The sequence below is a fragment of the Aptenodytes patagonicus genome, chromosome Z, assembly GCF_965638725.1.
Source record: "Aptenodytes patagonicus chromosome Z, bAptPat1.pri.cur, whole genome shotgun sequence".
Lineage (NCBI taxonomy): Eukaryota > Metazoa > Chordata > Aves > Sphenisciformes > Spheniscidae > Aptenodytes > Aptenodytes patagonicus.
In genome coordinates, this window is record NC_134982.1 from 85,158,800 (window position 1) to 85,186,662 (window position 27,863).

The following is a 27,863-nucleotide window of genomic DNA, read 5'->3' on the forward strand; positions in this document are numbered from 1 at the left end:
TATTCATATGCTAATGGTGGTACAGTTTCTCACTTTTTCACAGATAAATTATAAGGATTGTTACAGACAGTGAAACACAAGGATAAACAGCTTTTATTTCAGAAGTGATAAATTACTTTCCATTCAAATACCATGCAACACATGCTACTGACCATTATTGTTTCTATTCATTGCGAGTTTGCCTTCTGTTTTTCTTTCTTACAACGGTTAGAAAATATTTAGCAGATATAGCCAGAGTTGATGAAAATGATTTAATTTCCTTAATTTGCTTTGCACTTTCATGATGTGATGTTAATTTTTGCTCCGTTTTCACCGGCAATGAAAGTTTTGCAACACGTACAGACATTCTTCTGCCATTCAGAGCATTCATAATTTTTTAAAGGTTATAATAGGTGGGATTTGAAGACTGGGATACTTCCTCTTACATGTTAACAAAATATGCCATAGTATGTATGCCCAGAATCCATTACTTAGGAATGCTACCGGCAAAGGATTCCCTAAATATAGCATAAAGCAGGAGCAGAAGAAAATAACAGCTAACACCTTTTTGTTTTGTTGCAAGATCAACATTTATTCAAAACCTGGAAAGTCTAGGCGTTAAGAATGATCATTTGTATTTTGTACCTGAAGTAAAATAGGGCTGCTTTCAGAGCTCACGTTTTATAAATATGGAATGAGTATTTGGCACGGATAAAATAAACCTGCTTATTAAGCAAAGAGGGGTTTTTTTTACAAACATAAAAATGTATTTGCATTTCTACTGATTGAAAATGTGTGGGTTTACATAACATAGCCAAGGATTATATCTGTGTCCTCAATTTGGACATGAAAACTCATTTATGCAATTATGTTGTTCCACAGTCAATCCACAAATGTAAGGAAATTCCGAGTTAAACCCATGAGTCCAGACGGACGCCGTTAATTTAATTAGTCACTGGCAGATATCTGTGCCACCCCACCGAAGTCCCTTGGTCCTCTCATTTAAGTCACTGCACCCTGGCCCTGCCCAGGCAGGAGAGCGAGGTCAGCTACAAATAAATGCTATACCTGGGAGCTGTGTATCTTAGGGCTTTTCCTTGCCTTTGTGGAGGTGAAAGGTAGAACATCAACGCCAGCTAAATGCATGCAACACCAGGTCACTGCAGATGTGTGGTAACAAGGAGTTAGGCAGTGCAAAAAGACCCTCACTGTGGCGTTAGCTCATCTGTAACGTGTTGTCCTGTATATTTATTTATATTTATATTTAATATAACCAAATATTATATATAACCAAAAGAGCAGGTCTACACTGGATGATGTCTTTGAATTACAAAAGTGTGTGAAATCCTACCGATATGTAACATGTACAAGCAACTGTTTGCTGGAGGTTGGGGCAGTAAAGCTTGATTTCCAAACCACATGAGCTGTCTTATTTTAAATGTACCTCGCTAAGGTTGCACTGTTCTTGGGGATCAGTTGCTTCATGAGGGAAGTTAGAGGTTAGGGGAGGAGTTGGTCCACGTGGTACTTGAAGAGGTATGTTGCACATCATACTTCAAGCAAAAGCATTAAATCCAGAGTCATGAGAACTGCAAAAGTCACAAGAGAAATGGGGATGAAAGCCTTCGCTGACCAGCTGGCATGTCAGCCACCGCTCTTCTACTTCATAACGAAGGGAGCATCATCCTCACAAAACACCAGCACCCAGTTATCATCCTTGACAATAAAATGTATGTTTCTGGAGAGATGCACCCACACGCGCATTCAGCTCTCCAAAAGTGCAGACTCTCAGAGTTAGCTTTCCCGCTATATGTGCCCACACGGTGCATTTTCTAAATGCTGCTGGTGTTGCTGATGTCCTCCCAGGTTTCGCCTGGGAGAAGAGTCGGGTTTTGCAACTTTTTTTTAACAAAGCAATTGTGCAAATGCACCAGGATGTCAAACTGCAAAACAAATTAACCAGACTGCCCATAATCTCTTCTGAGAATTTCTACAGGTGTATGAAATGATGGTTGGAGCACAAAAGAAATGTCACAATGTCAGGGCCCCACTTTTTCTGAAAGGAAGGGGGCGGCAAACTGAAGAGAAAAGGACATTTGCAACTTTGGTGCCCGACCACATTCTGCGGTAATGGCCACGGAGCCGAACTACGCTGCCCTCGGAGGGCTGATGACTCATTATTCATCCCCTGCGCTTGCAGGTGAGTGTACAGCTGCTTATTAAAGTCTGGTTCTGCAAACACTTCTGCACTTGCCTGACTTTAAGTATGCAAGTAATCCTGTTGGGGTGAACTGTCAGCAACTAATTCTGGAAGCAATGACATTGCCAACTTCTCAAGACTAATATGAGAACAAGGATCAAAATCCTGATGCCTTGAAGGCCGGTGAAAATCAGTTTTCATGATATTTTTATCTAGTTTGCTCTCAGAAGTTTTCTTTCACATTTAAATTTTTTTTATGTAGCTGTTTTTGCAGTAACAGTGGGGGGAAACCCACAAAAACATGTAAAAAAAGAACAAAATGTGAACATGTTCAACATTAATATTGTTCTTTGAAAAAAAGAAATTATCCAGGACACATAACAGTTAAGGGCTTTTTCCTCAAGTGTGGCACACAAAAATTAAATTAAAATAACAACATTTACACTAACCATAACAATTTTTATCTAAACCAGGAGAAAACGTATATTTTCTTTTTAATAAGATCTCTTCTTCCAGACCTGAGCCAAAAAAACAATGTTTGCAAAGGAAAATAAATGTGCATAGTAAGAGTTGATCAGTCCTTTAAATAGCAGATAGAACTACTAAGAATATGCATCTGGAAATGCCAAAATCTACAGTGCTGTGTTGCAGCTGTGTGCAATGAGTTTTTATTTTTAGAGCAGTTACAGAACGGTCAGGGAAATATGCAACAAAGTTTTTCTAAAATGCGTAAATAACTGGATGATACTTTAGTTCTAAGCATGTTGGAGGAAGTTTTGGGGTTTCTGCATCCCTGTTAGGAAGTGAGGAAAACTGCTGTGGGGATAAGAAGAGTGTGGACCCTCTCCCACACCCCAGAGAAGGTGCTCCAAGGAAGCAGAGGGGTAAACCTGCGATTTACTCCACTGTGACTCAATGTCCACTCCACAACCGTGGGGTCACTTCTCCCCACAAAGGCCCCTGTGTAGATTTTCATCAGTGCCCCGCCACGGGAGAAGGGCACTCAAATTCATAGTTATGGTAATTCAAAAACATTGAACTCCTGAAGGTTGTTTTCAGGATATGTTGAATTAAAGTTTACTTAGAAATGTTTAAGCTGATAGGTAGTAGATGCTAATTAGACAAAAGGTGATGAGCAGGTCAAGGAGAAGAAGATGTACAGAAGGTTACAATTAGTGTACTTTACGTCTTTGTGAAATTTTCATCCAAAGCCTGACCGCAGATGTTTTACAAGCAGACCTTTTTTTTTTTTAAGATGAAATGCCATAGTCAATTAAGTTTTTCACAAATGACAGAACGTGATGGACTCATATCTCTGAGTAATCCCTCCTGCCCACCCCTTTGAGAGTGCAGAAGGCTCCATCTGCAATGGGTGCAGGTGCTGAGACTCCATGGAAATGGCATGTTTGGAGAACCGAGAGAAGCAGCACTAGAGGCTCAAGCGCCGGTGTGGTCCTCTTCCAGGGATTATGGGGGCAGCACCACACCGTAAGATGGCAGGGCATCTTATGTGACAAAAATCCATCTGGTCAACTGTCTCCTCATCTCACCGCAGTCCTGAAGCAGAAGCCATATCTCTTTAGGGCCCCAGAGGAAGAAGGAGCATTTTTGTGGCCCAAATTCTTACTTCTTTTCCCCATAGGATAATCCACTTTCCTGGGCTGTGTCACTTAATCAGGATTTGGCCCCTTACATTTCAGGCACAACGTAAAACTAAAAAAAGTTTATTAGTGTTGCTATTGCGATTGTGTTTGCAATTGCAATTACAGTTATGATTATGATTAAGATTACTATTATTGACCCATAAATTCCCAAAGCTTAAGGCTGGCATGACTCATCAGATCACACCCGTCTGACCTTCTGAGCATCACTGGCCCCTGCATTTCATCTGTTCTCTCCTGCGCTGAGCTCAGGGACCTCTGCTGCTCGACTAAACTGTTACCTGTGTTCAGCTAAAGCACGTCTTCCAAAAGATGCACAGTCTTCGTCTGAGACGGAAATCCTGCAGTCTTCCTCAGTAATTTTTCTGACAATTGGTCAGCCTCCCTGGCAAAAGATTCTGTCTAATTTGTCATTTGAATCTGTTTGGCTTCGGTTTCCAGCCACTGGTTCTTCCTATGCCTTTTCTCTGCTGGATGAAAGAGCCCTTTGGCACCCAGTCTGTTTTCCCATGAAGGTACGTACACACTGTAATCAAGTTCCCTCTCAACCTGCCCTTGGATAAACCGAATAGATGCAGTCCTTAAGCCTCTCAGTGTAAAGCACTATCTTTGCACTCTGCAATGGTAAAACCGGGATCAACTTAGTGCAGTTGAGGGGTCTCTTCTGCTCCCTTTCTCACTTTGCAACTTCTTTTTTAAAAGGACCCCACAACTGAACTAAGTTAATCCCAGTTTTACCATTGCAGAGCGCAAAGACAAACCCCACACGATGCTGTACCTGCGTGGACAGCACCATCCTTTTCTTGCCACAGCAAAGCTGGAGTTTAGTGTGACACCAAGATCTTTTTCTCAGTCGCTACCGACCAGGGTGCCGTCCCATATTTTGCAGGCAACTTTCATACACCTGTATTAAAATGTCAGAACAGAGTCCACTTATTAAGTGAAGCAGACCACTTTATTTGATTGTCCTCATCACTGTTTATTTACGTCACCAGTGATTTTAGAGTTACAACCAAATCATCGATGAAAATGTTGACAAGCACTAGCAGTGCTCCTCTTCCCTGCCGGTCCCAACAGAAAATCCCTGTTTTCACATTCCTATATTTAGAACCACCCATTAGCCAATTCTGAACCCATTCACCATTTATTCGTTTGGGGCCGGTGCGGGGGGAGAATAGCTTTTCTTTTACATGGCGTAATAGTAGTAGATTTATTCAGAAATTAGGTCTGACAAAATTCTTTTCCCTTAATCACTTGTGATCTGTCCTTTAATTCCCTATCAGCTGACTCCCAAAGCAGCTTTTTTTCTCACTAGCTCAAGTTACTTGGGTAGGACCACTTGCCCTTTCTGAATATTGGCACAGCAGCGTTCCCCCAGTCTTCTGGCATTTCCCTGCTATTTTGAGGTTTATTAAAAATTAATGTCAGCGAATAAGTGCTCTCCCCAGCCAAGTCTTTTAGGGCTCTCGGGTAAAAGTTATTCAGGCCTACTGGCAGATGTTGTTTAATGTCTATTAATTAACTGGAAAGTACTCATTAACCTCATTAAAGGATATTCTTATGTAATAAGAATGTCCTTATTGTTTCCAAATGGAGAACAAATAATTTCGACCGTTTCTGGGTTGCCTGTCTATTAATAGGTTTATCACAACTATTTACTAATAGAATCCCAGTGTTTGTAGGGTCTGTTTTGTTCCCAGTGTATTTTTTTAAAATTCATAGATCTGTCTCCATCTTTTTCAAATCCTTGTATCTGTTTCTTTATTTCTGTAAAGATACCTTAAATCTCTTTTTGGTGTCAAACTTTTCAGTTTAATTCTCTTTCATACTTATTGCAATCCATTTTCTTTATTACCCCACTGTAACGTATTTTTTTAATTTTTTTTAAATTTCTATATGCTGCCTTCACTTCTCTGTTTAGTGGCCAAAAAATAGTGTTGCCTGTTTTTCTTGTGTAATCATGATTTTTGGCTGTCTTAGAAATTCATCTTATAGAGCCCTTAATTTTCATTCACGCCTTTAATTCTAAACATTCCTCTCCAACTTATCCTTACATTTTCTCTGCCCATGAGACTTTCAGTTTGAAAGCATGACATATATGCCGTAATACTACTTGAACCTTTCTTCCTTTTACTCACACTGAATGCAATCAAGTCAAAATCACTGATTCTTGGGCAGCAAGCAACTTGCAATGATTAAATCTTTCTTTTGTCCATCACACTGAGATCTAAAGTAGGGTTATTTATTATTAAACACTTTATCTTTGGAGGCAGAGCATGATCATCTCTAATTTTTAGCAGAACTGTCGATATGCTGCTGAGGCATCTACTTTGTGGGGCCCACGGCAAGTCGTAAGGCACCTACATTTTTTTTACAGTCTGTTTTTCTATTTTTCACTTTTACAAGTCAAGTTATAAATGGATTTTTAAACTGTTGATGAAACCTTTAATTTTATTAAGACATAAGCATTAACAGTAATGCTTAGAGTAAAAACAGTAACTAGTGATAGAAATGCCATGGATAACAATGGTTTTCTGGAACTGGTCAGGAATCAGCTCTAATTGTTAGGTAACAATTAAATAAAGTAGAACATACAAGAAAATATTTTAAAAAGCATTAATGCAAGGAAATACTTTTAAAAGCATTAAAATTTAGTTAAAACTTCTAAAGCTATTATATAACACCATGGAATGCTATAAATTCATTTTTTCCATTTAATTATGTAAGATAGAATTAATAACTTCAGGTTTTCTCAATTTTTTGTCCCCTTGTAATTTCACGTTATCTATTTAAATACAATTACACCCTGCCCAGAGTTCTGAGCTTTCAGTTCTGGGCTTTCAAATTCCTACTTCATGCAATTAGCACCTTATCTGCAAATATGCAAGTCAGCCGCCTGAGTCTGCATTTTGTTTGCAAATACAGTACTCAACCTCTGTCTCAAATCTTGTTTATCACTTAACATTCAAGCACCATTTTTGTTTGCTGTTGGGACTGCCTTTCAAAAGCGATAGTTTAATATACTATCTTGAAACTGAGACAGTGAATACAAGGTTGCTTCAGGATCAATTCCATATGTGTCAGCTGGGTGAGGTATTTGATCTTCCACAATTTACTAATGTGTATGAAAACCGGGCAAAGTGATCTGTGTGAATGTAGCAATACTCTGTGCTCAGCAACAGTGGTTTCGTTATAAGTAAGGTCTCAATTTAAAGCAAATAAGTTGAGAGCAAAGCACTGAGAGACTGTTAATGGACTGCAGCCATCAGGCCTTTCTTCTCGCTTAAAAAAAAAAAAAAAGAAAAAAGTGCAGGTTCTGGATGTTAATTACAAAACATGGGAAACTGACAGCAAGTTAACTCGGAGGTAAGAGTTCCCACTCACTGGAAAATACAAAAGAGGAAAAAGACAGGAAAGAGAGACACGGGTGTTGATGACCTTAGAGATTCATTCAGCTGAATACAGGTTTTATAACTCAAACACCTCATGAAAAAAAAACAAAGTTTTCAGCTGACTTCAGACATAGTGTGGGTGCCACATGTGACAGGAGAAATGGAAGAGAGGATGTTAGAGTGGGAAACGAGAAATGCTGAACCTGCGGGTCTCCCCGGGAGAAATCATGCTCCTTGAAATGTGGCCACTCTTGCCACCTCCCCCACTGCCCAGTAGCATCTGAAGATGCTACCTGAATGATAGCTAAGCGCTCTTAGATTCCTTGTATCTGCCTTTAATTTTGTCAGCTAAGATCTTTGTCATGCTTTAAAATTAAAAAACGAAAACAAATTGTATTGTATTCATGAAGGTCAAACACGAAAGGGCCAGACTCATAATTCTAAACTCCTAATACTGCCTTTTCCTTTGCTAAACTATCCTTGTCAGTATTTCACTAGCAAAATATAAAAATATAAAATCATCCAAGTTTATAAATTGCTGGCAAAATTAGTAGCTCAGTGTCTCCTAATGAAAATATACACAATCTTAAGTCACTTTCCTCCATTATTTCTGAGGAGTATTCACACAGTTTGACTTTAGACATTTAATTTAGGTGCTTTAAGTCAACCCCAGAGACATTTAACTCTTTCCATTGACTACAGAACCAAGATATTCTGTTGGTAGAGGTGTTGATTCACATCTGAGCCTAATGCTCTATGCAACCTTTTTTTCCAGCATCCACCAACGATCAGCCCCCAAACCTCTGCCTCTTTCTTTTTTTTTCACAATACCTGGCTTCCTCTTAGAGTCTTATTATTTTGTGTGTGCATGTGTGTGCTGCTTGGTTTGAGTACATGACTGTTGTTATTATCAGCTCCTGATTTTATTGTAATTGCTGCACTTTGGGGAGGTGGAGAGGGAGGAATTCTTCATGTTCCAGAAAAAAAAATTGGATCTAATCAGAATATTCTAATTGAGTTCAACCCTCGGGGCTCAGAAACCAGAAGAAAAAGAACCCAGCTATGGATGTTTTCCTTTTTTTTCTTTTTTGTTTAATATACTTAAATCCACAGCTATTATTATAGTGTTAGGGGACTGAGGTTGTTGACTGCTTGGCTATTGTCTGAGCATTGAAGCAACTTACAGGAACAACCAAGTTCTTTCTGTGTCATCTGCTTTCAGGTGAGCATGGTACCCAGGACACATGGTGCCTGCCTGAGATGCAGACCTCATTTGGGCTCAGGAGACCGACCCTAAAGGGTAGATCTAGCCCACCACAACAATTCAGGTCAATTTGGGACCAATCCCATGTCGCTACCACAACCCACAGTGCCTTTTTACACTTAAGTGGTCTTCTGAAACTTGGCTCCAATGGAAGGGCTTGTTGTATGCAACTACCACAGCCCACCGTGATGATGTTGCCTCTGAGGTAACAGTTTGGTGGGACTCAAAATCCACTTGCAAAACTAAAATAGCCTAGAGGAAGAGGGCAGCACAGGAAAATAATGAGAGCCTCATTTTCTTTTTGCACTTGCATTGCAGCTGCAGGAATAATGATAGTACGACTTAGCAAAGACTGAGGCTGACTATCAGCTCCTGCTTGGCAACTGCTCTTACTATAAATAGTCATAGATTGCTTTTCAACCAATTATTAGAGTCTTGTTATTGGAGATGAGCTAATAAAAATGTATATGTAGCATATTCATATGGGAAAGTTAGGATTCCTTTTTTTTTTTAGTTACTAGAGGTGAAATAGGATTATATTTTTGAGTGTGCTTTATTTAGTTCACTGATTACTCTTATAAGGTGCTTTACTGTGTTTCCATGAGGTTGGTTCTTTATTTTTTCTCAAAAGGAAGAACAGCCTCCCCCTTGATGATTTCCAAGTTTATCTCCTTTTGCTTAGCAGCTGTTACTGCTGTTGGACTACACGTGTCCTACTAGGAGACTGTTACGGATCATCCTCAAATAAATGGAACGTGTGGCCATGCAAGATGTATCTTACAACAGCAGATGTATCTGCCAGGTCACTCCTCAGCAAAATCCTTATTTATTTGTATTTACTCAATACAGATAACATTTTTTGTACAAGATGTCACGACACTTGCTATTTATAATATGAAAAGCTTTTCGCAGACACATCTATGCTGTCACATCATCAAGTAACCCTCCCCCTCAGCCAAAAACAATTACGATATTCCCAACTTAAATGTCACGTAGCTGCGGGTCTTATCCTGGGAGGAAGCAGACAGACACTGTAATGTGTGATTAATACTGTTGACATGAAAAAGGCCATAATTAAGCAATAAAGTCAGCATTCCATTAAAGTTATTGTAGAACCTCAGTCCTTTTATAGTTGTGATGTGACAATTTTAGTATAGAAAATACATTCAACAAAACATCAGTATGTTATTTTACATTGTAAAGACTAATTTTGAGGAAGAAAACCAAAACTTTTCTTTTCCCAAGTCTTCTCTTTCTAGAGCTTAAGTTTACGATATTTCCTGTATTCTATTTGTACCTGAATTTTATTATTTCTGTTTAATAAATAGTATAGAGCCATTCCTCTGTTCTTGTTCGTGGGTGGCAATGGAAAGGCAGAAGGGTAGATTATACACCATTAACCCGTTAAAACAGACGTCTCTTTTTCCATTGCTTGCATGTGGAGTCTTTAGTAAACTGCAGTGTGAGCTAAACTTCATGAGCCCAGTTGTCCAAGTTAAAGACACTGGGACGCAGGAGGGTGGCTTAAATCCAGCCTAATCTAAGCTAAAGCATCCTACATAGCTTCATTTGGTCTCTACTGGCAGAAAGCCTGGATGCTTACCAGCAGAGCCAATGTATAACAAGCTGAAAAAAAAGAATGGTAAGTATAATGTAATCTCTGAGTGTGACACCGTATCTATGGGTATTAAAATATTTATGAAGTGGAGGTCATTGTTTATCTATCAATAATTTTCTGATCCAAATGGTTTCCAGACACTGGAGTGCTGTGGAGAAAGGGAAAGAAAGGAAAGACGGGAAAATAATGTAATTTTGCTCTATTTGTCTTGATCTGCTCTTATTTTTCCTGTATGCTTTTCTCATCATAGAACATACAGCTCAATTGCAAATTCTGTATGGAAAAATAATTTATTTACATTTAATTGCATTTTTTAGTTCCCATATAAAAACATATAATGAAACAGGTCTGGAGCTGAGACCAAAACATGAAGGAACTGTGGAGGGACCAGAAAGGTAGACGGAGAAAATCCTTTCCAGCAACAACTCCATGGCGTGTCTCGCCCTCAGTGTCCTCAGTTTTCAGCCACTGAGAAAGGACGACTATTGCATACAGTGCAAGGAAATCACATCAGATGCATGCAGGAAAAATGAAGAGGAGCCTCCCAGCACTTTCACCCTTTTTACTACCCACCTCCGTGATAAAGGAATCAGGGGAAACAAGTGAGAAGGAACAACCAAAAGCAAAAAAGGGAATTAACATGTTTCAAAGAGAGTGTGTGTATCTTTTCAGTCTTATTTCTTCAGCATTTAAAGTGTTGTCAAAAAAACATATAATTTTAGTTCTTCATGTATTTATAAAATTACATGTTTTTCTTTAAAAAATCCTTCTGAAATTGAATCTTCATTTTCAGTGGAAATCTCAGTTCTGCTGCTCACTATCCAATAGTCATGATTAACTGACAGATGGAATTATCTGGAAAAATTGAGTGGCTCTTTTCTTCTGCTGGCAACAGCTTATAAAACCTGGGCACACGTTTGCTACAGGCAATATAGATTTTGTTTTTCTGAAAAAATTCAGATTTTTCTACCACAGAGGATCTAGAAATGGAGCTGCTGAGTCTACCCCGGCCATACACCTATATTGTACAGGCACGGGTCAGATTTGGTGTGCTAAACATCTCTGCAGTTACATTTTATTTGCCTTTGAACACCTTTCCTTATGCAGCTGGTGTACCTATGATATCAAATTAAGATAGCAAATTATCTTGCCGTCTCTGTTATCTTGTGTATTTAGGCCAAATAAGCCTGTCATCACAAGTCTGACAAAAGACCTGTCCCTGAAAAAACTGAAAAGACCTCCTGATCCGTGGCACTTTATAGGGATGCGCTACTCCTTTTAGGTGGTATCAGACAAAAGAATCAAAAATATATTTTTTATGTTTGTGGGGAAAAGAGATAATTATTTCCTTCCAAGAAAATCCATAATTATTTCAAATTTCCTTTGTTTCATACTTCACTTTTCTTTCTATTCTCTAGCCAAAATACCCCTCATCTTGCTGGATTGTATTTCAGAGATTTCTTTCCTTTCCTATGTAGTGATATCACTTTGCTGTGTGAGTTCAATGGGAATGGAAAATCTGCTTACTGAAGTGAGAGGAGAGATGCAGGCGTGCTGGGGACGGGGATAACATGCATTCCCCAGAACTTCTGGACTGCATCTGGAGCTAAATGGGCCTTATTGTTTTCTTCAGTGTGGCCAACTGATATCAACAGCCTCCAGTAACCTGACACTACTGTGAGTGCAATTATCCCATGGGAGTAGGAGTTATGCCCTGGTCTGTACGCGGCCAGGGAACACAAGGAGATCTCTATGCAGCACTTGATCTGTGGTTTATAATGTGTAATCTATCCATATTGATCATATCCTTATAGATTTTGACTAACAAACAGCCTAGTTTGTGGTGGGGTAATGTGGCTGTCCTGGTTTCGGCAGGGATAGAGTTAATTTCCTTCCTAGTAGCTGGTACAGTGCTGTGTTTTGGGTTTAGGATGAGAACAATGTTGATAACGTACCGATGTTTTAGTTGTTGCTGAGCAGTGCTTACACTAGGCAAGGACTTTTCAGCTTCCCATGCTCTACTGACTGAGAAGGCTGGAGGTGCACAAGAAGCTGGGAGGGGGCACAGCCAAACTGGCCAAAGGGACATTCCATACCATGGGACGTCATGCTCAGCACATAAACTAGGGGGGGAGTTAGCCCCAGAGGGGAGGTGACCGCTGCTCGGGGACTGGCTGGGCATCGGTCGGCGGGTGGTGAGCAATTGCATTGTGCATCACTTATTTTGTATATTCTTTTATCATTATTATTAATATTTCCCTTTCCTTTTCTGTTCTATTAAACTGTCTTTATCTCAACCCATGAATTTTACTTTTTTTTTCCCGATTCTCTCCCCCATCCCACTGCGGGGGGGAGAGTGAGCAAATGGCTGTGTGGTATTTAGCTGCCTGCTGGGTTAAACCACAACACTGGCTCACTCCCATGATTTGGCTGGATGTTGATTAACATTTCAGGGACTACTGAGAGAATCGCATTCCTGGAAACCAAGTGATTATGTGAAAAGAAGAAATTCGGAAACAACCAGAAAAGACGTCCCTGTTTTTATTTCAAAAAATTGAGAGTTTCTAGTCTTTATGGCTGGAAGGAAAAGCTGGATAATGTGATGTGGATACAATCTAATGACTTAAACTTTAGAGAGAAAATAAATGAAATTACGTTTTTTATTCTAAAATAATCTTTAAAAAGAAATCTGATCTCAGGAGATTCAGAGGGATCTGATTCCTGGTTTTAAAGGTATCTACTAGTGTTGTTGACATATTTTCTTCTCTCCACAGTTTCCCAGAGACTACAGGAGGATTTTCATATTCTGCTGTAGATTTTCAAGAAAAATTTCCCCAGTTGGTGGGGAAAGATGACCCAGTTTTAAAAGTTTGTCTATGGTTTGAGGCACCTCCCACATCCTGGGGGGAAAAAAAAATCAAACAACCACCCAAAACTACCAGTCTGAAACCTCCATCCTAATTCCTTCAGGAACCCCTCAAAGATAAAGTTAGGGGCAAAGGAGGGGAAAACCCAACATTTCAAACAAGATTTACTTGTTTTAAAGCAGTTTCATACACACAATGCTACAGATAAAACATTAGAAGACAGAGGTACCTTTATAGCCTCCGTGGGCAGGATGGTACTGACTTTTCCTTAAGAATTAAACACAAAGACCCATAGGAGCAGACCTCCTCTGCCTGGTGGCCTGGCCTGACCCACAGACTTGCAGGAGGCTGGCCATGGTACTGCTGTAGCTAAGGAGAACTAGCCAGGACCAACCATGAGCAGTCTCCTTGGCCACCTTCTTCCACACACAAAATTAGGCCCATGTTTCTCAGCCATCTGGGCAAACCTGAACTTCATCAGGCAATGACAGTACCAGATCAAAGGAGAGCGTCATGGTCATGGCATAGTTCATCAGGGAGCCCTGAAGAGCTGAGATTGCTCTTCAGAGAAGGTAAAAGGGGCTGTGATTTTTGTCTCCTCAGCCCCAGTGCTGATGGTCCTTAAGGGCCAGATGTTCTGTCACAGAAGCAGTGGACATCCTGGCTTTCCAGGACATGGACACAAGCAAAGTAAGCAAGGGTGGCTGTCGTTTGCTGCTCCAGCAGCCTCCTGCCCCATTTCTCCTGTGTTGTCCTTGGAGATCTTCAGGAGACTTTCAGAAACTTCAGCGCAGCACTGCCCAGACAAACTTGAGTAGGCAACCCAAAACTTTTTGGGTTTTCACGTCCAGAAGCAACATGACCTTCTAGGAAAGTACCTCCTGCCCCCAGGCAGGATTCTGGCTGGGTATTGTATAAGGATAAGTGCTTTATGAATAGTTCCTTTCCGGTGCTGGTGGTAGATCTTATCTGAAGGTTGAGATTCACAGTGTGTGGGTCAAAGGAGTCTGACCATTCATTCTACTGCCCTGCTGCACAATCTGTGAAGCTTGTGCAAGCAGAACAGCAAAGACTTTAAGCTGCCAAGAAGGAAAAAAAAATTAAAAGAGAAAAACTAAATGCACTGTCCGTGAAGGAAGATATTGTGCTTATGATGCCCTAGACAGGTTTGCTACAGATCAGATCCGAAACTGAATGAAATCAGTGAAAATATTTTCATTGATTTTGGTGGGATTTGGATCCTGGCCAAACGGTTCAAGGCAGGTCAAAGAGGAGACAGAATAATAGATGAGCATATCACATATAACTGCCTAACATAGTTGCAGCATCTAAGATACGTACAATATAGCATGTATACTTTGGAATTTTATCAGTATCAGGGAGGACAATTAGAATAACAAGTGACCTTATTTTGCTTGGAAAAAAATGTGGAAGAAAAAAATCTTAATTCATTTCACCGTGTTTATAACACTCTGTAACAAAGATTAGGCATAAAAGCAAACACACAACAAAACAATCATTGTACCTCTAGGGTAGAATGTAAGCTAAGTTGTTGCTACACCATTGGTATCATTTGTCTTCAGATTTCCTGCTATAATACAACAAATAAAGACTTCTCTAATTCCATCTTGATTGATATAATTCATACAAAGTGCCATAATGCCAATTTGTACACACGTAAGCCTATGTAAACAGCGTAGGGCTTAGGACTGAACTGACTAGTGCAATTACACCCTCACAAAACAAAATCTCCATTTGTGAGTTCTACCTTGCATTGGATTTCAGAAGGTCCAACTTTCAGTGGAAGATATTAAACCTGAAACTAGCTCCAGATTTAGCTTTATTCCTATGTGGGGAGTTAGATATCTCCAAGACACACACCCAGATTACTTCCTCAGTTCATAAAGCCAGGGAATGGCTTTCTTCTGACCTTGCTTTATCTATGATTTAAAAAGGAGCTTTTGACTGAAACACAGAGGATCAAATATTTTAGTTAAGCATCTGGTTACATTCTTAACAATAAAGAGTATTGAAGCTAGTTCTCAACACAGACATGGTCTAATCGCCTTCCCCCTTCCCTTCTTTATAAAAATCTAAAGAACAGTAAACATCTGGAAAAATAAAGAACAGTAGACAAACTGAGGGGAAGGAGAGGAAACAACAATAAAAAGAAATATGTTTCATATAATTAACAAAGTTATCTTCCTGAGAGATTTTTAACTAGCTAAAGATAAAACTTTCCTCTGTTACGTCACTTTTATTTTTGACAGAATATCAATTCTTTTTCAGTTAAACAGAGAATTGAACCCAATCTCAATCATCTGAAAATTCTACCTGACCAAAAAGATTAGAAAATAAGTTTCTCTGTGGTGTGCATGATCACTCATAACACCTTTAAACTAAACACTTTTTCAATTCATGTGAAATGTGACAAGCAGAAAAAACTTACAGAATTTATAAGATTATAAGTATTAAGATTAGCTTATTCACATGAAATTCAATGAAAAGCTGTTTTGAAAAGAAAGGAAAATTGTAGTTTCTGTATATTTTACATAATAAAGAAATGCTATTATATCAAGAAACAAAAGCTGCGATTCATATCAAATAAACAGTTAACTTTATTTTAAAAAGTTTAGTATTCCATCAAAATGAAATGAAACTTTAAATTTTGCAACTAAAAACTTCACCTTGAAGCAATTCTGTTATAAGAGGTACAGAGACCTCACCGTATGCCCTGGCATGTAAAGACTATTTTGCAGCAAAACAACTACCATTGTTGTCTACCATGTAGGTGATTCAGTTGCTTTCTTTTTATTTTAACAACTGTTTGGAGGATGGAGAAAGAAGAGAAGTTAAAAATACTCTGTTCTACATGGCTTGAAGAGTTATTGCAAGTTAAACATTATTTGAAGAAAGTATCTTATCAAAAGCATGAAAAAGATTTCAAGATTTTTCTATTTTTGACTTTGGTATATTTCCATGGGGAAACATGAACCAATACAGGAAATGTCAAAATGTAGGCAGTATTATGAGATTTAAGAGTAGCATCAGGTCCAATTTTATTAAGTTCATTGGTGTAAGTTTACCAAGACTTCTGATGAAAGGTTGTCTTTTCAAAGCTTCTTTGTTCAGAAAAAACAGTGGGTTTATAACATACTGTCTTGGACATAATATATTATAGCACCTTTGTAGATTGTAGTATTATTACCCACATATTGAAAGTTTGATTTCTTTTTGATGGCTTGACAGTGATGCTCCATTTTTATATTATTCCTGGTGTTTCACAGAATTTGTTTCCTGGAGCTGCGAAAAGACAAGCAACTAGGATCTCTGCATCAGAGCACAATTTTTTCACACCAAGAAGCTAAGGTGGCTCAGGCATGACTTCAAGATTTATTTTTCAGTTAAAAAGCAGAAAATAACCACAAAATAAACACAGAAACTTTACAGGGAATGTTTCACTTCCATAACCCTTTGTCCAATCCCATCCCAATTTAGACTGTTGCATGTCTTGAATTGCATCCATGAACGAGTACTTAGCAGATTTGTGCAAGTTTTGTTTGTGATCCTTAAAAGCTTTTTCCTCTGTCTGTTTTTCAGCAGGTTTGTTTTATCCCTCTATGGTGCCATTCTGTGTATTTCAAGTTCATACCTCATTCATTAAGACAAATGGTAGAGGTCAGTCACACGATGGCTGTTGCATAGTAGTTCTCTTATTTTCACCACTGTTTGAACCAGCCTCGCTCAAAAAGAAGCTCACCTCAGCTTCTCAGAAAAAGAGAAATTGCAGTTCATCTGAATTTCCTAACATAACTGGACCCCACCCCCGCTTTTCATTTTAGGCCATCTTAGAAAGGCACTTACTCTGCAATTTCCACAAGAGAAGACAAAAACAATCACCTTCCCTCATGCCAAATTTATTCCCATTTTTGTGCCATTTTCCATGTCAGTATGCTATAATTTTATTGTTATTGATACCAGTTAATTGAAAGGATTCTTTTTCGTGCACTGTAGGTCAGTAAGCATGCTGTCAGTTCTAAGTAAGCAAACAAAAAATAAGTAAATGTAGAAAAATAGGTCTTCATTCATCTCCAGTCCCTAAATCAAATTCCTCCTTGAGGCAAAGCTATCCTCATCCATATGCCTGGTAGGCCTCTGCTATACAGAGATCTAGAATATTCCTTATTTTCTTCAGTAGTGCATTTATTTATGTTTTATATTTGACATGACCCAAGCTTCTTTAATCACTTTTGCAGGGGTATTCCTTGTGATATTTCATGGCTGGATCACTGAAGACTTGTGAGTCAAGGGCTGCTCCTGTCCAACCCGCCCTCTGAAGCGATGCTGTTTTCCCCAGCAAGTTGGATAAATACAACGGTTTTTTCACCTACACTTCCCTCATTTTTCACAATTCCTTCTTCCCTTCTCAAAGAGAAAGATGCCTGATCAGCCAGCATCTTTCATTTCTTCTCCTCTTCCTTGCATGAGGAAGCCCTAATGCCCAGGTGATTCCTGAACTGGGCCTATGACTTCTTGACAGATGTACTTTCTGTCCTCAACACCTGACAGAGTAGGCTGATGTGAAAAAGCTGAGACTCATACCGAAAACCTGAGTTACATGTGCACCTTTGCTCTGGTGGGATCCTGAAAGAATGAGGTCATGTTCTTATTAGCTGTGTTTATGGCAATGTGCTCATAACTGAGAAAAAATATTAATCTAAGAGGCGTGTCCCACAAGCCTGGCCACAGTGGCTTTGTGCTCTACGCTACCATTTGCCATTTCTTGTTGGTAGGAGTGGTTGGCTAGGGAGGCATCATGACCAGGCAGGTAAGGCAGGGCAAAATATGTAATTATTGCCCTGATCTTTACCCAGTGCAGTGGTTCCCATGGGACACGTAGAGGTCACTGAGATCATCTTCAGGCTGATCTAAGTTATATCGAAAGCTATTTGAGCCCCAAGACAGTTAGTAACTGAGGGTGTGCTGGGGTTGCCTCACCTCTTATTCTAAATTTGCATTTGCTGCAGTTGTGGAGATGAGACCCAAATGTTTTGTTTGAAGAAAAGCTGAAATAGGAAGTGCCATTCAAAAGCATGGCCTTGAAAGAGGCACTGTGCTGGTGATAAACCAGCACTACTCAATGAAGTAGGAAAAAGGGCTGGAGACATAAAGCCTGCTCCAGGAGAAGGAGAGGCAGACCATTAGCATTTGGATGTCTTTTAATTATTTCTTATTTTCTTCTTCAATTTTTCTTGATTAAACAGCCAGCCTGCCAGAGGAGTTCATCCCAGAGAGAGTCAAGGTGATCAGACGTTGAAGTGCTCTGTACCAAAGTAAGAATCCTGTCCAGGAGACGAGCATGAGAAGTTGCCATCAACAGCTCAGACAATCCTCCTGAAGCGCCATTCATCTTCTCCAGTGACTGCTGCCCAGCCTCTTCTCCATCGAGAGCACATCATGTGCCTGAAGATGAGAGCAGGATAAGGGCACAAAACCATCAGGTTTTAACAGAGCAAAGGTGTTAGGAAAGCAGATAAGAGCATAGAAATATGGAAGAACAGGATTGGGCATGATGGAAAAGGAAGGGGAGAGAAGGACTTGGCGAGTCCTCCAGTGGAGCAAGAAGAGAAAGACATGAAGCTTCAGAAAAGGCAGAAAAGACCATAAAATCAACACTTGAACAGGCAATAGAAGGACAGTTATTTCACATATATAACAAATATAGCATTTGAAAACGTATGCAAAAGTGGGAAATCACTTGGGACCCCACCCTCTTAATTCCATGGCAAAAGAGCGTAAGAACATGAGACTTCAGAGATGGAAAATAAAGTAGTGTTTGTGGTCTTACAGGAGGCAAATACTAATGATGAAAAGAAAGATTAAGAGTTTACATTATAAAAAACCATCGCTGTAGACAATAATCCCAGTAGAAGTAACACTGTCAGAAGTAAAGAGCAGAATGCACTTGCAGAAATGAGAGACACTGCCAGCTTGTAAGTCTTGGAAAGGGCACAAGCTAGGGGTGGAGGTCAACAGAGAAAAGGGATTTGGTGTGAAAGATCATAGAGAGGGATCAGTTCCAAGTAGAGATGAGGTTGAAAGCACATCACTGCAGTAAGATGTGAGAACTGATGAACTATTTTAGGACAAATGATAAGATAAGGAATAGGAAATGAGAGGCAGCAAAATGGAAGTGCTAGCTGATTTGATGATTAAAATTAACAGAGAGATTGGGGGACTTGAAATACAAATAAAGGGGGTGTAAGCAGTTAAAATCAAAGGCAAGATACAATAAATGTGTAGTGACACCAGTCACAGTGGAACACAATTAAAACAATTAAAATTCAGTTTTTACATAATAATATTGTCTGATTGCTTTTGCAATAAACATTTTCATCACTCATTTACATTAACAAAAGATCACAGTATCTTATTCTTGCTTGACAGATGGACAACTGAGCCAGGTAAGTTGACAGAGCTACCTACAAGGCAGAGAGATTTGGGGTGAGAGTGGAGAATGGCTGGCTGAAGAACTGAGCACATTGGCCTGGAACCCTCAATTTTTTTAGACCTGCCAAACAGCTTACCCTTGTTAAATGAATGTAATTTGAAAATACATGGTTTTATTTTGATATTTTAAATGTATGCTAATTTTTAACATAGCCTTTAAAATTAGCCTTTTTCTAGGATTTTAATCCTATGCTAAAGTCAGTTCTAGTATGAGTCACAGAATCATAGAGAAGTCTACATTAGAAGGCACTTCTAGAGATCGTCTGGTCCAACCTTCTGGGCCTTGGATTAGGTTATCCAGGGCCCTGTTGAGCCAAGACTTGAATATTTCCAGCGAGGCAGACTCTGCCATTTCCCTAGGCAAACTGTTCCAATATTTAAGAGTACTCTTAGTGAAGTTTTTCTTATATCCAGACAGCATTTGCCCTGAAGCACCTTCTGCCCCCTGCCTCTTGTCCTGTCACCATGCATCGTTGTGAAGCAAGGGCAACTTCTACTCTAGAACAACCTTTTAGACCGGAGATTACTTTGATCACCTGAGCATTATCATCCACAGGCCGAACAAACCCAATTCCCTCAACTTTTCTCCATATGTCAAGCTCCCCAGCACTCTGATCACCTTGTTGGCCCCAAATTGGACCCTCTCCAATTTTCCAGTGCCTCTCTTGAAACTTTTTAAAATCCTTTCTCAATGTGAAAATGTGAACGGATTGTCTCCTGTGAGTTGATGAAGGAAGGACACCTTTATATGCTGTCGTGGTTTAACCTCAGTCGGCAACTGAGCACCACGCAGCCGCTCACTCACTCCCCCCCGGTGGGATGGGGAAGAGAATCGGAAGGGTAAAAGTGAGAAAACTCGTGGGTTGAGATAAAGACAGTTTAATAGGTAAAGCAAAAGCCGCACACACAAGCAAAGCAAAACAAGGAATTCATTCACTCCTTCCCATGGGCAGGCAGGTGTTCAGCCATCTCCAGGAAAGCAGGGCTCCATCACACGTAACGGTTACTTGGGAAGACAAACGCCATCACTCCGAACATCCCCCCCTTCCTTCTTCTTCCCCCAGCTCTATATACTGAGCATGACGTCACATGGCATGGAATGTCCCTTTGGCCAGTTTGGGTCAGCTGTCCTGGCTGTGCCCCCTCCCAGCTTCTTGTGCACCTCCAGCCTGCTCAGTCGGTAGAGCATGGGAAGCTGAAAAGTCCTTGCCTAGTGTAAACACCACCTACCAACAACTAAAACATCGGTGTGTTATCAACATTGTTCTCACCCTAAATCCAAAACACTGTACCAGCTACTAGAAAGGAAATTAACTCTATCCCTGCTGAAACCAGGACATATGCTAATCCTACTGATTCTTTTTGGTATCTCCAGTAGCCATCTGCTTTATCTTCCTTCCTATGATCAGCTGTGATAATCCATAGCTTCTCCATGTCCTTTCTGAGTCTTTTCTCCTTCACCATCACAATACACACAGGTTTCCTGCCACAATAGTTCCCCTCAGTGTTTGCTCATATCATCCTCCCCCGTTCTTTACAGAGCTTTGTTTTGCATGATGTTCAGGCAAGAGGTAATATGTGCTGACTCTACCCATAATGGACGACACGTTGGCTTCCTTATTTCCTAAAGGGTAGAAAGTACTCCTTCTCTTTGCAGAGGACTGTTTACTTTAAGAGTTTGGAGGAATAAGATGTATTATGCTTGGGAGGAGATTCCTTTCTGAGAAGGTCCTTTATTGGATAAGCATACAAAGTGCTCGTGATCCATGAGAGTCAGAAAGTAAAAGGTTAAAGATGAGAGTGAGAGAAAACAGGAATAGTCGAATTCTAGACAAAAAGCACTGTCTGCTTTCAGAGCAATTAAGAGAAAATGTCAGCAAGGGACCAAAAGAATAATTCAAGAAACATGATGTCACGGGATATCTGTGTCTATGATATGGATGATACTTACGATTTATTGCTTTTACTGATGACCTAAAGAATATGCAGAAACCAGGGCAAAAATAAAAATCAGAAAATGGCAGATAGAGGTTTATTCTAGGGTAACCTTCAGCAAGACTTTTTTATCTTTCATGACTTTCAGAGCTGAGATTTAGAAGTAAAAATCTGTTCTCTGGATACTTGGCTAGACTTTGAACTGAAATAGGTTTTCTTCACAGCTTTTGGGCTTCTTTGTTCAACAGAGACTGTTGCAGCTGAAACAAGCACAAAATGTAATGCCAATACATTCACAGTGCTGTTTCCCAAGACAATTAAATGTATTTGTTCACCAGCTTTGGTAAAATTTTAATCCAGATATTTAATCTAGGTTCATCACAAGGTTGACAGCCCACAGAGGAAACAAGTAGTGATCTGGAACTGGATAATAAAACAGAATAACTTGGAAATGTGCAACTGTGTAGATCTGGAATGAGAAAATTTAATTTAAGATAGCAGGAGCTGAAGGACTATACAGAGACCCTTCTTCCTTATAAATGTGAGCCCTCACAGGAGAATTACACCACTTTAGTAGGCACATCAGGTCTGAGATCTTCAATGCACAGAGTGTGGCACTGCTGCATAATACTGTGACCTTAAAAAAGGTGACTAAAAGCTGCTGAAAATGGAGGACACGCAAGTCTATATGCTGTCACCAGACTCAAAAAGAGGCAGTGAACTGGAAGGCTGCTCCGAAGCAAAAGAGGGACTGAGATAAGGACCTCAGATGGCCTGGAACTCAGCAGAAGAGAAGTTTTAAGGGGTGTGGAAAAAGGCAATGCAGGACTCCAGGTGGCTGCACAGGGAACAAGAATGAGTTTTTCCTGGATTCCAGGGAAAAAAAAACACAGAGGAAAGAGAAGACTCATGTGAGAGAACAGGTTCTGGGGGAGAAGAATAGGTAGCAGAAAAATGTAATAAGGCTGAAGGTAGAAAGAGGGAAGGAATCTATTTAGTGCAAATGAGAGTGGAAAAGAAACAAAATTATCACTTTTTGCCTCCCAAAACCATGAAGAAGTAGATTCTGACCCCTATTCCTGATGAATGGTTACTTACAGCAGCAGCTTTTCCACTGAAGTCTTAAGTTACCACTCAGCATGAGTAAAGATGGCAAAATTAGACTTTTTGTTCCACTAAAAGCAAGTATGTGTACTTCAATATTTTCCCAGATTTAACCTGCAAACCTGCAACCGCTGCACCGGTCAGGTATGTGTTGTTTGGGTATGAATAGGGCTGTGCTGGGGAAACCATGGAAAGATTTGGTGCATATCAAAATATCTCAGGATTGATGGTGGAAGGGGAATGAACATTCTTCAAAGTGAGGGAAGATAGCCGAAGTCTGTGGCTTAGAAGCTCACAGTGTAGCAGAAGATAGAGGGGAAGGTACACTGGAGATATGAGCCTGAGATTCAGAGCAGGACTTCTGCAAGGATCAAGAATATTTGGCCATGCCCTTGGGTCGGATCTGCCTAATTTTTTCAGCAAATTATGTCATACGACCTATCCCCACAAACCACTAAAGGCTGCTGGTGAAAGGAGTTTTCCCATCTATCATTGCAGTTACATAAAGCTTGGCTCTGTGAAACCAGTACCTAAATAGCACCGAAAAGTGGAACAAATGCGCTTTCGCGAGCCTCCTGGCTGTAAAACCCGGGCTGTGCTGGGATTCTGCCGTCCTCCAAAAGGTACATTAGGATGCATGAACGTGTTGACATGTTGAATGTGCTTGTGCTGACACATCCTGAAAAGGGTATGTCATCTGAGATTTCAGCCCCTCATGCCAGTTATTTACATACTGCTGTCCGAGGCTATCGGGAGTGTGTATGTATTCTACGTATTTGCTGAAATAAACAACACGGATAAGGCTTCTCGGATGCATGGTCAATGGGGAGTTCACTGACTACACAAGATTTTACACATTTTGCAGCAAATGCAGAGTTCTAAATACAAAACACCGCTCACAGGGACACCGGGTAGGTTTGTGACTCCATCCGAGGAACCCCGGGTCCATAAACCAGTGAACGGACCACCCTCATCCATACGCAGGTTTAGGTTTCCACTTCTCCAGGAATATTTTCAAGGATAGCCCCTCTTAAACAACTGCAATGCAAGCATTATTCAACACAAGTCACCGATACGTGAATTTGCATTATTTTTAACTCTTTCGATTAAATGCCAAACAATTGCAATTAAATGTCAAAAGTCAAATCGCTTGTAGAAAACAATGCAAGATTTTTCTTCAATGCAGTATGCCTTTCAATTAAGTGGAAGGAATCTCACACACTGATACAGCAAAAGAATCTCAACTTTCTAATACAACCTTTACTTCACTGAACATTAATAACACTTGACAAAAATCCTATGATCCTGATTCAAGTCTTGGATCACGTGTATTAAATCATACGTAATTCTGCTAAGTTACATCAGGGTAAAAATCTCTGAAACACATAAAAGGAGCAAAACTGCATGCAAAGTGCTGCAACAGAAAGAATTTGAGTAGGAATTTGATCTCTTGAGAGATTTTGATACGCAATGTTACTTCCTAAGTAATCTTGAGAAATTTTTAATGAAAATCATAAACCCAATCTGCTGTGCTGTTTGTCTCACTAGAAGCTTTGATCCCCGAAACAAAATGAACCAAATGAAAATTTTCCACAAATGAAAAACAATTGAAAATGTTCACAGATATTTTATATTTTTTCAAAATAGTATGTTGGGAGCAAAATTAAGATGAAAAATTTCACTATTTCTAGAAAATAAACTCGCTGAATTTATGGATAACTTGATCATAGTGTTCTCTATGCAAACGTCAAGGAAATACTTTCCTGGATTGGACAGATCAAACCTGAGGTACAGCAGTTCATGAGTGGAACACCAATAATGTGTCAAACGTTAACAGTGTATGTGATGCATATGTGGAACTATAGAATTGTAACCAATTTCCTCCATAGGGGGAGAAAAAAAGATGGGCATTCTTTGTAAATTTTAGCTTTCTAATATTGCTTTCAAATTTTTCTTTTTCTTTAAAAGTGTTTTCCCTAGTAAAAAGTCAAAACTGAATCCTGCTCATCTGCCCTATGCTCATTCAGGTGTAAATCGGGTGTAATTCCCTCAAAGTGTAGTTGTACCATACTGAAACTGATGAAAGGAAGACTGTATCAGTTCTAAAACTATTTTTTCTCTATCAATGTGGAAAGGACATATGTGGAACACCAATAAATTCACATCAGTGAATAAACATTAAAATAAAAATAAAATATTTCTAAGTATTTCTAAATATTTCTGGTAAAATATTTGTATTCAAGGTTATCTTATCTTTGAAATAATTCTGCATGGAGAAATGAATCCATTGCAGTTTCAGCTGTAAGTTTCTCATGGGAATGAGAATAGATACAATAAATAGAAGCAGCTTATTGTTGTTGCTCTCCAGTCTCTGACTTATGTTACTAGAGCTGTTTCTCTGAGCTCATCCCTCAGTGCTCATGGTTAATAATCTTTCAATGCAGAGAAAGTTAAGGCTTCTTTTTCAGTTTTGTGGGGGTTTTTTAAAGTGCATTGCCTCAACTAGCTGAGAAATGTCTTGAAATGTATTTTGGAGAGAAAAACAAAGCAAAACAAGTTATTACTTAAATTATTTCCTCCCTCCCCTAGCAAAAAAAAAGTCTCAGGCTCAGTGAAAGACTGAAAAAAAATGCACATGAATCAATTATGAAAAAGAGAAAGTTTCTTTGAATGAGGAAAAGCTGATTGGAATTAAGATAGGCTTTGTTCATATCTGCAAGGTACAAGGAGAGGACTTTTCAGTGGAACAGAAAAGGGGGATTTGGGAGTGTTTGGCTGCTTAACGCTATAGTGCTTCAGAGCCCATGTGAAAATTTGCTGCTAGCTATTAATCATCATTGTGCCCCTGCAAAGAAGCTGTTACAATGATGACTATATGTCATTATATTCCCACTGTAAGTAACGAATCAGAGAGCTGGGAAAGTTGGATAAGAGCGGCTGGCAAACTTTTAAGCGGTGGAATCTATTTAAATAAATTTACATCACATTTGCTACTTTCGCTGGTATGGGAATCATACTTTAAAATGAAACAATATGCTGTGTTCATGGGCCCTGGTCTTTTATTCTCCTGTCTCTGAGCCTACTTTCCAGGTCAGCCTTTGCCAGTGCTGACAGCACGCTTTTCTCATAGCTTCTCCTTCTCATAGCCTTTGGTTGCTTTCAAGTTCAATTTAGCACAATGAAGTTGTTATGCATGACAGTTTGGAGAGCAGAATAGGTGGTGTCTGAGCCCGCTGTGTCGCTACAAAGTGGGCTCATTCTCCGCAAGCCGGCTCAGTTACTGAAGCCTTGCTGGTGGGACACTGCAGTGGACTTCCAGACGTTCCCATCCTGACGAAAACAATTAGCTTCAAACTGCAAGAAGCTGCGGGGTCGCCCTTTCTTTCAGTGAGACCGCGCCATTTAATATGCTGCAGTGGATTTCAAATTCATGTTGATTTATCCTGTTGTACTCTTCTTTTATGGTCTTTATTTACAGATGTGTAAAGAAACAGGGAAAGTTTGAGTCTCACACAGTTCAAGAGCTTTATGAGAAATCTAAACCATTGTTTTATGTTTATTTTATAAAGAAATAGAGTTGAAACATGTCAGGCTTAATTCCATTAGGCTGAATTGCCTAAAAGAGAGCCCTGAGGTTCCTTGAACAGAACCTGGAAGTGTCTCTTCTGCTAACCATCAGCAACAAGCCAAACAATAAACAACCCCAAAATGTTCAAGAGGCCAACATGGTCGTCTGCTATAAGAATACCAGAAAGAGCTAAAAATCATTTACAAATGGCAAATTATGCAAATATTAAAAATAAGTTCATTTTGAGCCTGTGTTGAGGTACCTCAAGCCGCTTGCCTATGCCAGGCACAAGCTCAGCATGTCTGGTTGTGTTCATTGCTAACGACATTGTGGGCCACCGAATTCAAGAGTACAACACAGTTACTACGCCTACAGGGTAGATATTACTTTAGTTTTACATGAATTTAGCTATTAACACAACGGTAGCTTGCTTTTCTTTCTTTTCAGGCACTACTAGCACTGCTATAACAAAGAAAGTCAGTTGCACCCTACTTGACTGTACGCTGTTAACAGATGCACGCAGCTTCTTAGATTCCCCAGTAGAAAAGAATCAGTTGTCTTGATTATGGATCTTGCTAGTTACTGGGTAAACCCATCAAATAATTCTCATTCTAGATTAAAAATTAGCTCAAAGAGTATTTCAGCAATCCTTCCACGAAAGATTGCACTATTAGAATAGTAAGCAGTTCCCACCCCCTTTGCCTCTTCCCTCCCTATCCACCCCCTCCTTTTTTTTTTTTTTTTTTTTAATCTGCAAGAAGAAAATATTATCTAAATTCCTTCTTTGTAAACTGCTTGGCTTGACTCTGTGCTGTTGAAAGGTAAAATGAAATTATACCAGCAAGTCTTTTATGTCTTAAAAATTATTTCTGTTTATCTAAAGAACCAGATAATGTAATTAAAATGTTTATTTTTGAACAACACAAAATGCATCTATTACAACTGTAAAAATGTTACAATCTGGTCTAATTGCAGTTTGTGTTTCAGAAGGTTGGTTTTTACTGCTCCTAATTAACTTTCCTCCAACAACATATGAGTGTGACTTGGTGTAATTAGCGGGCTATAACAAAAATTAAAATAATCAGTACTACATTTAAGGCCAGATGTAGACTTCTTGGTCAAAAAACGGAGAGGGAATTAGAATACTTGGTTTCTGATATAATTTATACCTGTGTGTCAGACCACCAGAGGTATCTTAACTGTTAGATACAGAAATTTTCTGTCATTCATTCCCAAAAGCCCAAACATTATTTTTGCAATATTGCTGCAGCTAAACACTTCCTTTATTAATGAATGGCCTCGTGTGAAGAATGTGTGATACATTATGGTGTTTCCTCCTTATTTAAGAAGTAGAAGAGTGCAAATAAGTTGTGTCACTGAGGAGCCAAGTTAAACTATAAAAGAAAATGATGCATGAACCAGCCTTTAAAATCGCAAGAAGAACCCTTGCTTGATACATTTTATCCAAACAATATGGCTTTGTCAGACTTCTTCAGACTACCTCACATTAGTGAGGTAGGTCTCACCAATTTTATCAAATTTAGGTCCACAAAATGGAAAAAAAGCCATTGAAATACAAGGTTTTTCAGGAAAAAATGGAATACAAAAAAAAAAAGAAAATAGGAAGAACCAGAAGAGCAACACAGCCTTGAAACCAGCTTAATCCCAATACACAATCACTATAAATCAGGAATGCCCTAAGCAAGAATGTAAATGGTCATGTCAATCAAAAAATGGAGCCTAATCTTAGGCCCATAAAAATAAA

At 39.4% G+C, this 27,863-nt stretch overlaps 1 long non-coding RNA gene across 4 annotated transcripts in view; it reads right to left on the reverse strand.

Annotated features, from left to right (window-relative positions):
* Window positions 1-27,863, reverse strand: part of LOC143172371 (uncharacterized) — a 126,402-nt gene that overhangs the window by 15,524 nt on the left and 83,015 nt on the right. The window contains exon 4 of one of the 4 annotated variants that reach the window (XR_012997340.1): window positions 15,595-18,444. The exons of the other annotated variants lie outside the window; for them this stretch is intronic. This is a non-coding gene — a long non-coding RNA (uncharacterized LOC143172371). Of the gene's footprint in view, window positions 1-15,594; window positions 18,445-27,863 lie in introns of those variants that run through there. 4 annotated transcript variants of the gene reach the window in all.